Source organism: Pleurodeles waltl, chromosome 4_1, assembly GCF_031143425.1.
Source record: "Pleurodeles waltl isolate 20211129_DDA chromosome 4_1, aPleWal1.hap1.20221129, whole genome shotgun sequence".
NCBI lineage: Eukaryota > Metazoa > Chordata > Amphibia > Caudata > Salamandridae > Pleurodeles > Pleurodeles waltl.
In genome coordinates this window covers 149,105,276-149,120,923 of record NC_090442.1, presented here as the reverse complement: position 1 = coordinate 149,120,923, position 15,648 = coordinate 149,105,276, and positions in this window count along the sequence as shown.

Here is a 15,648-nt window from a genome sequence, read left to right as displayed (position 1 = left end):
CATCAATAAAAAAAACATGGTGGGTACAAATGCAAGATACATGATAATTTACAAGGTACTTAGGCCCGTATTTATACTTTTTTAGCGCCGTATTTGTGTCGTTTTTTGACGCAAAATCGGCGCAAACTTCCAAAATTTAATTGCATTTTGGAAGTTTGCGCCGATTTTGCGTCAAAAAACAACACAAATGCGGCGCTAAAAAAGTATAAATACGGGCCATAATTATCATTCAGTGGCTCGTGCAATCTGCGCTAACCAGAGAGAGGCATTAAAGAAACAATGCACTGTGTGCCAAATTCGGAGGTAAGCTCGATTCTAGTGAAGAAACAGCTAGAAGTGGAAGTACTAATATTTTAAAAGTTTCTCATGCAAATTAACAGGTATATTGAGTGTAGATTGAGAGAGACAATGTAAATGATTGAAACTGTAAATCAAAAGCTGTATAGGTTTTTTTTTCTGAAAAAATTTAATAGTTGTTGTTATTCTAGCACTCGCACACGGAGAAGCAGAAGACAGACCAGCCTGAAGGGTGATATGAGGAAGCTGTCATATAGTCAGCGATTGGCTATTTTCTTATTTTGTCCCATCCCCCGATTCCCTTGGTGTTCCTCCAGAATGAGTGCTGTGCTAGCTTGGATGAGCATCAGGGGGTGTGGAAGGACAAGCATTGTTTATTGCTCCTGCCGGCAGGTTATCACAGGTTAGTCAATGATTGTTCCTTTACCTATTTTACATTCTAGAGCATTGATACTCACAAACATTGTTTCAGGGGCCGCAAAGTTTAGTCTGTGATGCGACGAGGGCTGCATTGATGTCAGAAAGTGGCAGTCTTCGGGGGGGGGAGGGGAGGCGGTGAGGTGTGTGTTGTTCATGTGTAATAGTAACCCAGGCCACCCTATGAGTGCAAATAACAACTGACCTGCCTTTTAGTTCACTATTGGCAATGTCGTCAGTGTGTGGAGAAGACTTCAGTCAACCGTTAAAGAAATACTTGCCAGTAAATGTTTTGTTTTTTATGTAAGTGCCGAATCGAGTGAACGCTGCCGGGTACTGCTCTTGATCAGGGGCCTCATATAAAGGTCAAGAGGGCCGCATGAGTATCACTGGTCTAGAGTATCCACTCTTTATTCAGCTTGCACCCATTCTTGGAGCAAGGGACATACCCTTTTCTTTCAATTTATGGAAATACATTTTCCAGAAACATTAAAAAGAATAAAATAAATTTCTAGGAAGTAATGGTCAACCCTTCAAGTTTTTCACCAATTCAGCACTTCCCAATTGCTCTACTTACATTTTTGCAAAAATATTCAGGCTTTGACAATTGCATAATTTATGATGGTCACCCACATCAGTCTCCGCACATTGAACACTTTATCAGAGATCGAGGGTGATACTTTGATATTTTCCATGATGGCCAGTATAATTGTTAAAATACTGATTATTTTTTAGTCAAGCTGAATACATCAACCTATATAACTTATCAGTTGATACTTGACATATATTGGCTCCTTCCAGCATCTGCAAGATCAGTCACCAGATTAGTGGAGAAGCATGGCTCAATGGTTAGAGCGGCAGACCCTAATGCAGAAATCTGGCCCGGGACCAGGGTTCAATTCCTGCCATGGTGGGTCTTGGGCTCAATTTCCTCGGGCCTTATAATTCTCGCATCGGTGCATAATCTTATTCATGGGTCCCACTCTGTAACTCTGGGCAATAGCTTGCTTAATCTCCACAATGGCCCCAACAGTGCTGGGATGCCTGGCTTCTCCTTGGAGGTTGCCCAGGAGTGGGCACCTCACAGGGAAAAGCCAGGATAGGGTTCCACAGTGGTATGCATACAGCACCTTGAGACCCTAATGGGTGAGTAGTGCACTATACAAGTATTAAGTTTTAAGTCTCCAGGTCTCTGTTCATGCTTGCATCTTTGGTTTTTCCTCATCTTGAGTCAGTTGGTACCACTCTGAGACTTCCTCTCGCATTACAGTTCTAATATTTACTTCCAACTCTTAATTGGTAATCCCTCAGGAGGACTCTTCTATATTGAGATATGTAAACCAACGGATGGCCTAACGGTATTTGAATTTAAATAGATTCCCACGTGTCTCATCTAGACATACCTTGAGTTTCTAACACTCAAGTAGCTCCACAAGTATGACTACTGCAGCAGCTGTCAGTGGTATCGATAGTCTATAACTTAAACAATCAACAGTGTCCTTGGAACACAAATTTGACCAAAACATACAATAATATAGGAAGTGGTATGAAGCTCATAGTTTACCATCAGGTTTTCAATACTTCTCATATTAGCTTCAACCTCTTGTGAAGCATTTGGTTGCTGAATATTCGTAGGAAAACCATCTCTGGGACTCACATGCTAGCCTATATTGAAGTCTCAGGGTTCCACTTATCCTCTCTATGTTATCGGTGGTCTGAACAGCTTGATCTGGTATGCCACAATACAGCTGGATATTATGAAGGTCCCAAATCCCAATGTAATTAAGTGAGTTAGCATGTTACAAGCCATACTATCAACCTTACCTCCCCGCCAAAAAATAATTTATTGAAGACTCAACCCCTTGAGTTCAAATTTATAAAACCATAGTTGTATATTCTCAACCAAAAACAAAATGATATTTACCCTGCCAATTAGAATAAGGCGGATTTGTGTCCATGTTTTCATGCTTTCCAGAAGATCCACAGCCTTTCAGCAACCTTTTCATTAACCTGTGTCGTCCTTTTTAGCCTTTCAATTGCTGCAGTTCTTGTTCACTGTTGGTGCTTCAAAAAAGCTGTTCCAAATCATTGTCTCTGATTAACTTGTGTTCGTTGTGTAGCCCGAGAAGCTCTCAATTAATCTATTTTAACTTACAAACACCAGTTTTGGGACCTGAGGTGATCATTAGCATACAATGCAAGCTTATTTTCATACCACTTGGATACAATTAGCTAATAAATAGGCTAATTTCCTTTGGCTTGCAGCTCCTTTGTGGGTTCCTGCTTGACAAAATACCTTGAGCCTTGGGTTGCCTACAGTAAGCATGAATTGCACCTCTAAATTTGCTTTCAAAGCCAACCCCCCCCACATTATGCTCCAAAAATATTCCAGTTTATTTGGCTAAAATCTTTAGCTGCGTCAACCTTATGGCCGGATCGGTCACAAAATAAGTGCTATTGCTCACTATTCGCCTTCCAAATTCTGCACTGCCATCCTGTTTGCCATTAGAAATTAGGTTACCCAGACAAAGCTTGATACTAAAAGTGTGCTTCTTGGCATATGGTTTATAAATAAAGCAAAGGGCACTGTTAGAAATGGAGTTTCTGGTTGGCTAGTCAGCAAAAACGTGTCTTCAGGCTTTGGAACTTTTCAGCCACAGGAATGGAACATCAGGTCGGCAAATAAACATCTGAAATGAATATGGTAACTCACAGCAAACGGTCCACTTGGAGGACAATGGCTTGAGTGATAAAAACATGTTTGGCAATGCAAAACCCACTGAAGGGGGGGAATTGTATAGTCACAGAACCACGAGTACCAGCTTGCTTTAGAATGGACTCACTAGCGAGGCCTGCCGGAGGGCAATATCTATAACTAGTATGCAGCTGAGGGCTCTGGAGACATGTTTTTGCTGAGCCATTCATTCAGCCTGTGAACGAGGACCAAGAGGTCTGAAACGTGTTAGGCAACAGAAATGTTTTGCCGTGAATATTGGAATTGCAGTTGCCTTAATTAAAAAAGAATACCTGCATGTGAGTGCATCTTCTGTCTAAGGACAAATTTGGATATATATATATATATATCAAAAACATCATAGATCATAAAGGTTGTACATATTGTTCAGTTACTAAATAATACCGATGATTCTGATAATGCAGGGCAAAATGACATGTATTAGAAATACTGTGCGTATCATACCAACACTGACATAGTAATCAGGATCCTGATATTGGTAGACGCCATACCGTCATTAATTCCTTGTGAAATGCAAAAGAAAAGGGTACATGGGTTACCACAGTAATGTAACCTGGTTTAGAGGCCAGGCACCCAAAACCTTTTGTTTGTCACCACAATCACATTTGGAAAGTTAGGTAGGATACAAGAGTGCCTACCCACTTCTTACGAGGATTACTGTAATTTTCCCAGCAAAACACCCAAGGAGGAGGCAAGTTCTCCCGGGGTGAACACTGACCTACCCAAGGTTCTATCCTGCAAGGCAAATGTAGGAGAAAAACCTTCTGACCCAGACCTGCTAGGTGGATCCCACTTGGGATCTCATGGACCACCACTAAGAGTGCACCAGGTATGTGGGTGCTCTCCCAAAGATAGGGCAGTGAGGGGCGGATGGGCGGCTTCCCCCGAGCAACTCCACTCATTCTTCCTATCCCTTGAGGGTAGTGCTGTACAGCTTCCCTGACACATGTGGAGCCTAAAATCGGCATGGGCTGCTGCTGAGAGGCGAGAAGAGCTGATGTGACCCTTCTGCGTGGCGTCCTCCCCTTGGCGTGGCATCACAGTGGAAAAACATGGCACTCTTCTCCTCACTGCAGCGGTACCCTGAAGATACATGGGCCCATATTTATACTTTTTGACACAAAACTGCGCCAACGCAGTTTAGTGTCAAAATAATTAGCGCCGGCTAACGCCATTCCGAAGCGCCATGCGGGCGCCGTATTTATTGAATGACGTTAGCCGGCGTTAGCCGCCGGCGCTGTCTGGTGTGCGTTAAAAAAAACGACGTACACCAGGCAGCGCCGGCGTAGGGGGAAAATGGCGTATGGGCGTCCAGAAATGGTGCAAGTCAGGCTGAGGCAAAAAAATCGCCACAACCCGATTTGCGCCATTTTTTTACGACGCCCATCCCCCATTGAAATGACTCCTGTCTTAGCAAAGACAGGAGTCATGCCCCCTTGCCCAATGGCCATGCCCAGGGGACTTCTGTCCCCTGGGCATGGTCATTGGGCATAGTGGCATGTAGGGGGGCACAAATCAGGCCCCCCTAAGCCACAAAAAAAAAAAAAAAAAAACGTACCTGGACTTACCTTAATGTCCCTGGGGTGGGTCCCTCCATCCTTGGGTGTCCTCCTGGGGTGGGCAAGGGTGGCAGGGGGTGTCCCTGGGGGCAGGGGAGGGCACCTCTGGGCTCATTCTGAGCCCACAGGTCCCTTAACGCCTGCCCTGACCCAGGCGCTAAAATCCAGCGCAAATGCAGGTTTTTTAGTCCCGCCCACTCCCGGGCGTCATTTTTGCCTGGGAGTATAAATACGACGCATATGCATCGCAGTCATTTTTTAAGACGGGAACGCCTACCTTGCATATCATTAACGCAAGGAAGGTGTTCACGCAAAAAAATTATGCTAACTCCATGAACTTTGGCGCTAGACGCGTCTAACGCCAAAGTATAAATATGGAGTTAGTTTTGCGTCGAATTTGCGTAAAAAAAAAACGACGCAAATTCGGCGCAAACGGAGTATAAATATGCCCCATGGTGCTCCGCTCCTTGGTGCAGCATCGCAGTTGCAAGGAGAGGCCATCAAGGGGGGGTTCCTCATGGTAACAGCATGAAAGGAATGCACACCACTCTTATCCTCAGCACAGAGGCTCAGTGCACAAACTCAGTTCAGTGCGAGTCGGTCAAGGGGACACGCCGCCTCAGGGGCAATGGTCATCACTTACTACGCTCTAACTTCTAAAGAGGTCAGGAGCAATAATCAGCACTGTCCACCCCCTTAGGGGTGAAAAAGAAGTAAGAGTTTAAAGCGCTCACGCACTGGCTTGTGGAATGTGGAGAATGGAGCACTCACCAGGCGTATTCGTTTACAGTGGTCAGGAGCAACAGCTAGCGCTCGTACAGCACTGGGCTCCTGGGAGAACACTTGGGGGGATCCAAGCAGGCTGCAGTGGGCAGGCAGACCAGCAGAACACCAATGAATCCAATAGCAATCTCTCCTGGTAGCACCACAGTGCTTTGGAAGAACAGAGGCAGGGGTCAGCAGAAAGCAGGGCAAGAGGCAGAAAAGCAATCCAGTGAGTCCTTTATGCCAACCAGCAAAAAGTAGGCAGCAGGACAACAGCAGAAGAGCAGTACATATGAGTCCTTTGTGCAGTGCAGCAGTCCTTCTCACAGAGGTTCAGTCCCAGCTCTAAGCGTGCTCCAAAAACATGCGGTCAGAGCCCTTGTACTTATACTCAAATATTTCTCTGTTCAAGGGGTGACCTCAAAGGAACCCTTTCAAATGTAACACAATCTCTTCCAACCCAGCCCTGACTCCAGACATCAGTAGGGGGTAAATCATCCCTTTGTGTGAGGGCAGGACACAGCCTATTGACTTGTAAGATGTGAACGCCATCTCCCTCTCCCAGCCAAGGAATACTAACAGTATGCAGATTGATGCAGATGCCCCTCCTGTGTTGTGACTGTCTGGAAAGTATGCACAGAGTGTAGCTGTCACTTAGCCCTAGATGTTGATTAGAGTCAGACTGCAAAACATTAGTTATAAACGCAAAGAAATGCCCACTTTCTAAAAGTTGCATTTCTAAAATAGTAATGTAAAATCCAACTAGACTAGTAAGCAGGATTTCTCACTACCATTGCAAACATACCAAACATGCCCACGCTACTATTTTCAGATCAGAAATTACCACTTAAAAAATATATAAGGGAATTCCCAATGCTAACAGGTGAGAGAGTAGCCCTCATAGTAGTGAAAAACAAAATAGGCTGTTTGTCATGAATAGGCCGTGTAAAACATAAAAGTACATTTCCTCCCTTTTACATACACATTGTCCTGCCCTAGGGGTGGCCTAGGTGTACTAAAAGGGGAGTTTAGGCCTTGGCAAGTAGTTTGAAATGCCAAGTCAGTGTGGTAGTAAACAGCGCACGCAGCCCCTGCTGTGGTAGGTCTGAGACAAGTTTGAAAGTCTACTTCTGTGGGTGGCACAATCAGCACTGCAGGCCCACTAGTAGCATTTAATTTACAGGCCTGGGGTATATGATATACCACTTTACAAGTGACATACAGGTAACTTAAATATGCCAAACAGGTGTAAGCCAATCATGCATGTTAGCAATGATTAGCAGTGATGAAGTACTCAGAGTCCTAAATCCAACACAAGAGGGTCAGAAAAATAGGAGGAGAAAGAGAAAAAGTTTGGGGATAACCCTGGAGAAAGGGTCATTTCCAACAGGCACCTTGAAACATACAATTTGGCAAATCATCTCTGACAAAAAAACTAAAGTGACACAAATATCTGAGAGCCTTGATTGCAATTATGAACGCAATGGATCTCTGGGGAAGCTCCCTATCACCTAAAACTTTAGACAGAATTTTGCCGAAATTTTTAGAGATCTTAACAGGGAAGCTGTGAACAACCTTGCCTTTATAAGCATGACTCTACTCCAATATAATGCAGGTAGCATCACAAGTTTTCTGGACTATCCACTAAAACTTCACAGGAAAAAATAATTACTACGATTAAGGAGCATCCCGGATTACGGGAATGACAGAACTGTTCTGCAGGTTTTGCGGTCTGCATCAAAGTCCTTATTGCACATTATTTGCATTTGTGAGCCACAATTGATGCAGAACCCATACTGGCTACACCTGTATTTTTTTCTACAGTTGCAGCTGGCTCCCTATACAGAAGAGATGCCAATTCAAGCTGATGATCCATGCCTTCGAAGCTCTGAACGACCAGTCTACATCAACCATCGCCTGAACTTCCACCACCCTACCAGGCAACTGCACTCACCTCCTTCTCACTTGCCCATACCCCCACATCCACTGAAGCATCTGCGGAGGCTGTTCTCCTACCTCACTGTGAAAACCTAGAATGAACTCCCTCTGCAGCTACAGATCTCCCCCTCTCTACTGGAATTCCGGAGAGCACTCAAGACCTGGTTGTTCGACTGAGTCACCTGAAACATCATGACACTCAAACATCTGGATACCCTCTCAGGTGATTAGTTGCACCATACAAATCCACTTGATTGATTGATTGATTGATGTAAGATCATAATAGGAAGCAATTGTTGCCTTTCTATCCCGCAATCACAGCTGCTTGCAGCTAGATTGCTGAAATGTATGCAACACAGAGTAAAGAGGCCGGAGGCGACCTCAGATTAAAACAGCTCAATTATAATGCTATGAGTCTCCGTCTAGACTAACTCGGGCAAAACAATTACGAGCAAGTTAACCGATGACCAGAAGAGATTCTTACCAAAGTATCTCTTTTCCACCTATTTGCCGAAGCAAAATTAAGGACCATAGTGCAGTTGATTACCTGGACTGGCAAGAGTGCTGGCTACCCCCGAAGTTAGCAGATGCAGAATCAAAATGGATGACAGAAAACGATTGTGCCGTCCCAAGTGATGCTATACATAACACCATGTTATCATGCTCTTGTATCCAGTTTTCGTATAGCATGGTAGCCTAAATCCTATAGAGTACAAGCATTGTATGAGCATGCATGGATTGATATGCAGCTTTGTTATGCACTGTCACGTTGTACTTTTTTAGCCATTGCTCTGTAAGCAATCAACCCATGATGCAATTTATATCACCTATGATAATTTTTATCTCGGTGGGTGATGCTGAGACTCGGAAATAGTGGGGTCTTCTTACAGCATACAAGTCAAAGAACTATAGAATGTATTCATTTTATGAGCAAGTCTGCTTCGCACTGCAGATCTGTGACGCACTGTCACCTTATTATACTGCCCAGGCAAGTTTCTGTTTCGGAAGGTGGGACTAAGATTGGGAAATAGTGGGTCCTGTGTACAGCAAACTAGTATAAAACTATAGAACTCAACCATTCTGTAGCCTTTTCTTTTTTTCATCTAACTGAGGAATATCTACACACTTTACCCCTTTGTCCTATTCTAATGGAAGCATTTCCTTGCGATTTAACATATCATGCTTTAATAAGGGCAGTTATTTTATTGATAAGATTATTCTGAATTATTTTTCTTTGTAATGGTTTTAAATCACTGCAAAATACTTACTACTGCTAATGACGTAAGAAAACCTTATGCACTGACATGGATGTTCGTTTTGTGATTGTATCTTTCACCTATTACTCTGAGATGTCCATTGTTAGAAATTGTTTTTTTTTGTTGGCAGTCAGGTTACCCTCTGTCCAAGCAAGAACCCTCACTCTAGTCAGGGTAAGTCACACACAATCCAAATTATCCTGTGCCCACCCTCTGGTAGCTTGGCACGAGCAGTCAGGCTTAACTTAGAAGGCAATGTGTAAAGTATTTGTGCAATAAATCATACAATAATACAATATAGCACCACAAAAATACACCACACAGTGTTTAGAAAAATATAGAATATTTATCTGGATATTTGTAGATCAACACAATAAAAGATGCAATAAGAATTTGTAGAGATATCACTGAAAGGTGATATAAAGTGTCTTAAGTCTTTAAAAAGCAAACAAAGTCTCTTTCAAGCACAAAGTACCTGGTTTGGAGTGGAAAATCTCCGCAGAGGGCCGCAGAGGAGGGGATGCATGGAAAAATGGTGTGTGCGTCGGTTTTGCCCCTTCACACACGGACTTGCATCGTTATTTTCCACGCGGGGAGACGTGCGTCGTTCTGCGGGAAGTAAAATGGTGTGTGCGTCGGTTTTGCCCCTTCATACACGGACTTGCGTCGTTATTTTTCACTCTGGGAAGACGTGCGTCGTTTTCCGGCACGCAAGCCAACTCCTTCTGTGGGTCGCGGGATTACCAGATGTCCCAGGGTCTGTGCGTGGAATCCTAGGCTTGTTAACCAGCTGCGCGTCGTTCCGGGGGGCTGTGTGTGGAATATTCTTCCTCACGGCAGGCGTCGCGTCGATTTCCTCTCTGGAAGTCGGGCGGCGTTGTCCAGGCGAGGCCATGCGTCGAAGTTCCGGTCGCACCGTAGGCGTCGCATCGGGCGTCGTCTTTCCGGAACGGCGTGCGGTGAATTTCTCACAGTGGAACAAGCTGTGCGTCGAATTTTTCAGCGCACATGGTGTCCAGTTGAAAAAAAGAAGTCTTTTTGGTCCTGAGACTTCAGGAAACAGGAGGCAAGCTCTATCCAAGCCCTTGGAGAGCACTTTTACAGCCAGACAAGAGTTCAGCAAGGCAGCAGGCCAACAGCAAGGCAGCAGTCCTTTGTAGAAAGCAGACAGGTGAGTCCTTTGAGCAGCCAGGCAGTTCTTCTTGGCAGGATGTAGGTTCAGGTTTCTTCTCCAGCAAGTGTCTGAGGTGGTAGGGCAGAGGCCCTGTTTTATACCCAAATGTGGCTTTGAAGTGGGGGAGACTTCAAAGAGTGGCTTAGAAGTGCACCAGGTCCCCTTTCAGTTCAATCCTGTCTGCCAGGGTCCCAGTAGGAGGTGTGGCAGTCCTTTGTGTCAGAGCAGGCCCTCCACCCTCCCAGCCCAGGAAGACCCATTCAAAATGCAGATGTATGCAAGTGAGGCTGAGTACCCTGTGTTTGGGGTGTGTCTGAGTGAATGCACAAGGAGCTGTCAACTAAACCTAGCCAGACGTGGATTGTAAGGCACTGAAAGATTTAATTGCAGAGAAATGCTCATTTTCTAAAAGTGGCATTTCTAAAATAGTAATATTAAATCCAACTTCACCAGTCAGCAGGATTTTGTATTACCATTCTGGCCATACTAAATATGACCTTCCTACTCCTTTCATATCAGAAGCTACCACTCCAACAATGTATGAGGGCAGCCCCAATGTTAACCTATGAAGGGAGCAGGCCTCGCAGTAGTGTAAAAACGAATTTAGGAGTTTTACACTACCAGGACATGTAAACTGCACAGGTATATGTCCTGCCTTTTGCCCACACAGCATCCTGCTCTAGGGGTTACCTAGGGCACACATTAGAGGAGACTTATGTGTAGAAAAAGGGGAGCTTTAGGCTTGGCAAGTACTTTTAAATGCCAAGTCGAAGTTGCAGTGAAACTGCACACACAGGCCTTGCAATGGCAGGCCTGAGACAAGGTAAAGGGGCTACTTGAGTGGGTGGCACAACCAGTGCTGCAGGCCCACTGGTAGCATTTAATCTACAGGCCCTGGGCACATACAGTGCACATTACTAGGGACTTATAAGTATATTAAATAGTCCAATTGGGTATGATCCAAAGTTACCATGTTTAAAGGGAGAGAGCATATGCACTTTAGCACAGGTTAGCAGTGGTAAAGTGCACAGAGTCTAAAAGCCAGCAAAACAGAGTCCAAAAAGTGGAGGGAGGCAGGCAAAAAGTTAGGGGTGATCACCCTAAGGCATGTCAGGTCTAACATCCATGTTGAACCATTCCAACTTTTGCAGCTTAAGGGTTGTGGCTCCATTCAACACAGATCTTCCGGATCCATTTCCTCCTCGTACTCCGTATAAACTGCTTGAAAGAGAACCAGATACAATCTTTAATCTGCTCATTTGTTATGTTAGTGTGCCTGTATCCACCTAAATATTGGCTTTATCAAATTTAGCATTTGGTTGGTTTTTGTCTTTCATGCCAGTAAGACACCAGCCTTCTAACCACATTTTTTTTTTTTTTTTCTTTAGAAATCTTTACTTTCTTGATTATTATCTGATCCAACTTGGTTCTCAATTTCCTCCTACAGTCGTTAAAATGATATCCAATACTCTCACTCACCTGATTTTCTTTATCCAGGCTAGACCATTCGTTGTTCAGTTTTGCTACTTCTTTGAAGTCATCCAAGCAAGTCAGATCTACCTAAATTGATTTGAAAGAGATTTTTGGTTGTCTTGTGTAAAAACCTTGAAAGCCAATCCCATTAAAAGAGATGTATTCATTGTCCATTTAAGCATGTCCTGACAGCCTCTTCTGATTGCTGTCCCCAGTTTGACCATCACATGGTCTGGTTGAGGGACAGTGGCATGGCTGGTCCTTTTTACACATTCTGCCAGTAAGCCATCAACTAAAAATAAAAGAAATGCGGCAAAATGGCCATATCTTCCCACATAAAAGGGCACAACGTCTTTACAAATAAAAGGGCCCATCCTATTCCATTCATATGTCTCTTAACTTTAAATAATCCATGTTTTTTTACAATGTCATCCTTATTTTGCCAGTTCTGGAGGAAGACCTGGGTTCAGATCTACCTAGCCCCTCACCCAATAGTACATGAACATCTCCTGCATTGTATGGGAGGTTGGAAACGGAGCTATGTGCAAAAGTAACCTTCCAAAACAACGCTGTTTTTCTGTGTTTGGGCCCTAAACCGATGTTATAAAAAAGAAAGTCCCGCATATTAATAGGAATGCTTTGAAGATGGCGCACTCAGGATAGATGAGTTTTAAACTATAATTTAATGTTAATAAGTTCATCAGGTCACAAGAAACGTTCCAGCGACCACATCAGTCAGTTTCCAGCTGACCTCTGTAAACATTCACAGCACATTCTACACTCTCAGAATCCACATGTAAACCTTCTGCATTCTAAATAGCTCTACGTACGAATCATAAAGAAATCACTATATCAAGGTACCACACGTGCAATTACCCATCTGCCAGCTAGAGGCCATCATTGTTGATGAAAAACAATACCCTTTTCCTGCGTGTCTAATCTGGCAATGTCCCTTGTGGGGTACTGCTGTGTGGAGAAAAACTCAAATTCTGACCATCCAGAAAGAAAGGGTCTCTTCGCCTCTGGCTCTGATACAAAAAGGTATCAACCCCTTTCGGCTGCATATACTGTAAAAGCCTTTCCTTTTTTCTTTTAGATTTTAACCCATTCACCTCCCAGCTTCATATTCTTTGGAGAGAGCTATCTCTGAATAGATTCATTTTCTACAACAGCTATAACTTTCCCAGCTCGGCAATACGAGGGTGTTTCCTTTTTTATCACTCTGTGAAATCCGCCACACTTTCTTCCCCCCGGCACTGGAGTAAGCAAATTGATGGGAGCCCCTTTTCATTGGCCTTGGTTTGAATGAGGGCTCTATCAAGGGTTGGGGCCCCCTAAAAGTTTGGATCCCCTAAAAGGTTGGGCCTTCTTGCGCTGCAGGTGCTGCAAGGCCAAGTGTTACACCCCTATCCCCTACAAACGCCTTGGAGAATGCCCATCTAGACTGTCTCTAGACAGAGATGCTGACCCTGGCCTGCCTCCACCGGGACACCAAAAATGAAATAATGCTTGCATTAAAAACACGCGAAACTTTTCTACTCATGTTTCTACCACGCTTGTCTCGGCCTTATTCTTCCTAAGAGGAGAAAAAACATTCTGATGTTTCATCTTAATTTGTTAAAGTAGCTCATCTGCATCCACTGTGTTCTTGGCATTTTCTATTACTGCTCAACATCCCTTTTAGTAAAGCTGTAAATTGTAAAGGAGTCGGCGCTCCAGTCCCCCTGAAAGCCACTGGTCATGGCCGAACATGGTAGCTGGCTCCTGATCTGATTGCAAGCCCTCTCTCCACTAGAATGCATCCTCCTTTGGCACATAAGGATTATTTCACTTGGTCCTTGAGGTAGGCCTTCCTCAGTGTGGGAGTGTGGCAATTGGCAAGAACAGCATTTCTTACCCAGAGGAACCGCTGCGCACCGACCTGAACTGTGGAAGGGGAGAGGACTGGACCAGGGCGGCACGCCTCAAGCTGCTGATATTGACATTTGGAAGCAGAACTCTGCTCAGGGGATAGTGGAGCATAGCTTACTCTGTGAGATTGGGGGAGGGGGAGGTGAATCTCGTATTACCCAATTAAAAAGAAGTGAGCTGCAGGGTGGAGGGGTGAGATGACGAAGGTTTGGGACCGACTCTTTCCATAAACAGTTGGGTCGGTACTGATTTGCATAAGGTGGGACTATATCCAGAGTGGCACAGTGGTTGAAAAACAATGGGTTGGAATGCTATCCCGAGCGCTTGCCCCTGGTTAATGCCATCACCTTTTGGGTTTTGATTGCTAGTAGTAAGTCAAGAAACTTAAGAATGGTGAATTCCAAAAGGTAGGTGCACATTTACTACTATTTTTGGCAAAATATATCTTACTGCAATGAGAACAACTAGAATAAATTACACTGGGCACAGCCAAATGGCCAAGCTAAGAGCGACCAGATGGCCAAACTTGAAGGACAGCCATCTCATTGCACCATGTCTTATGAATGAGTTTTTTTGTGGCTTTCCTGTTGCCCGAAGCTGAGAGGTTCGGCAGCTTTCAGGTTCGGTTGTACAGTAGTTTCTTAGCAGCTTGGATGAGTGCACATGCGTGGCATCTGAACAACATCAGCTTCATGTGTGCAATGACATTGCATTCAAAAGGCACATGCAATTTTAGAATTAGAGTTATATACAAACAACCACTGGAATTTGATGCACGCCTTGACGTTATGCTGGGAATCTTGTGAGCACGGAGTAGCACATATTAAACAATCAAATCTTTTGCAGCTACTCATGGAATATAGATAGATTCAACACATTCCATTATCCAAACAGAGATCTATGCTTTGCATGAGATCTCTGGTATTTAGCTTGCAGACATTAAAGCAGAGATGAGAGTATGGGTGCTTCTCTCCAAAGCTTCTGGGAGGTACTCAATGCTGTAGTTTGGGGTTGCACCTCACAACTCTCTCACATGTGCCACTCTTTGATGTGTGAATTTTGGATGTGAGTGGCCATTCAGAGATTCTATCATTATTTCAATGAGACAAGCCAACAGAGAGCAGAGTTGGCTCTGTGATATAATAAAAGGCCTCGGACCTTCTACTCCTTGGGGTCGGGCCAGGGGGACACTTTTTAGATTGGTGATAAGATTCCGATCATTCATTTACCAGATGCTGCAGCAGCTTCCTGCAGTATGTGTGCGTGCACGCACAAGACAGTGGCTGGGCCTGTGCTTCAGACATTTAGCAACATAACTGATAAGTTGTTTCTACTTTACCTTGGCTATGCCCGCCTCATTTGAGTTTCTTTTAGGTTGGAGTGACTGAGCTCTCGGTAGGTTGTGGGTAGATACGTTATATATAGTTACCACCTTGAGGACGAGACCTTCTCCAGCCTGTGATGACGCCGTCCAAATCTCAATTCTGGAGGAATGCAGAGTGAATGATTGTGGGCATGTTCCAGGACCTACCTTTCAAATGTGAGCCTTTTGACTTCTGTGGCCCACCACTAAAACAATACAGGAATCTGGGGACCATCACTGAATCATTATAGGAATCTGGGGACCCCTGATTGAATTTTTGCTGCAAGCCAGGAACTAAGCCATTCCGATGATTTGCACTGCAAAAGAATACATAAAAATACGGAAACAAACATTTGTCAAATAAATACACAAATTCAGAAATAATCTAAATATTCCCAAATATATATACAAAAAATCTATCTTTTTATTTTAATGGAAGGTTGGTGCTTTTCAAAATTCAGTTGAGGTCACCCATCATCCATACTATTTTCTGTTTGATGTACTTGCACTGCTCTCGCAAATTAGTCTGAGAATGCCAACCTAATTTTTAGTCTACAATTACAAATATCTTCGCATTTACAGACGTTTTAAAATGTTCAATCTTACACTTTGCTTCTATATTTATATACATGTTACTAATCTGTAAATATTATTTATTTTTTCTAGCAGTTGCAGACTTCTTGACTATGCATTGCAGACACCCGTGGGTCCATCGACCACAGTTTAAGAAACACAGCTCT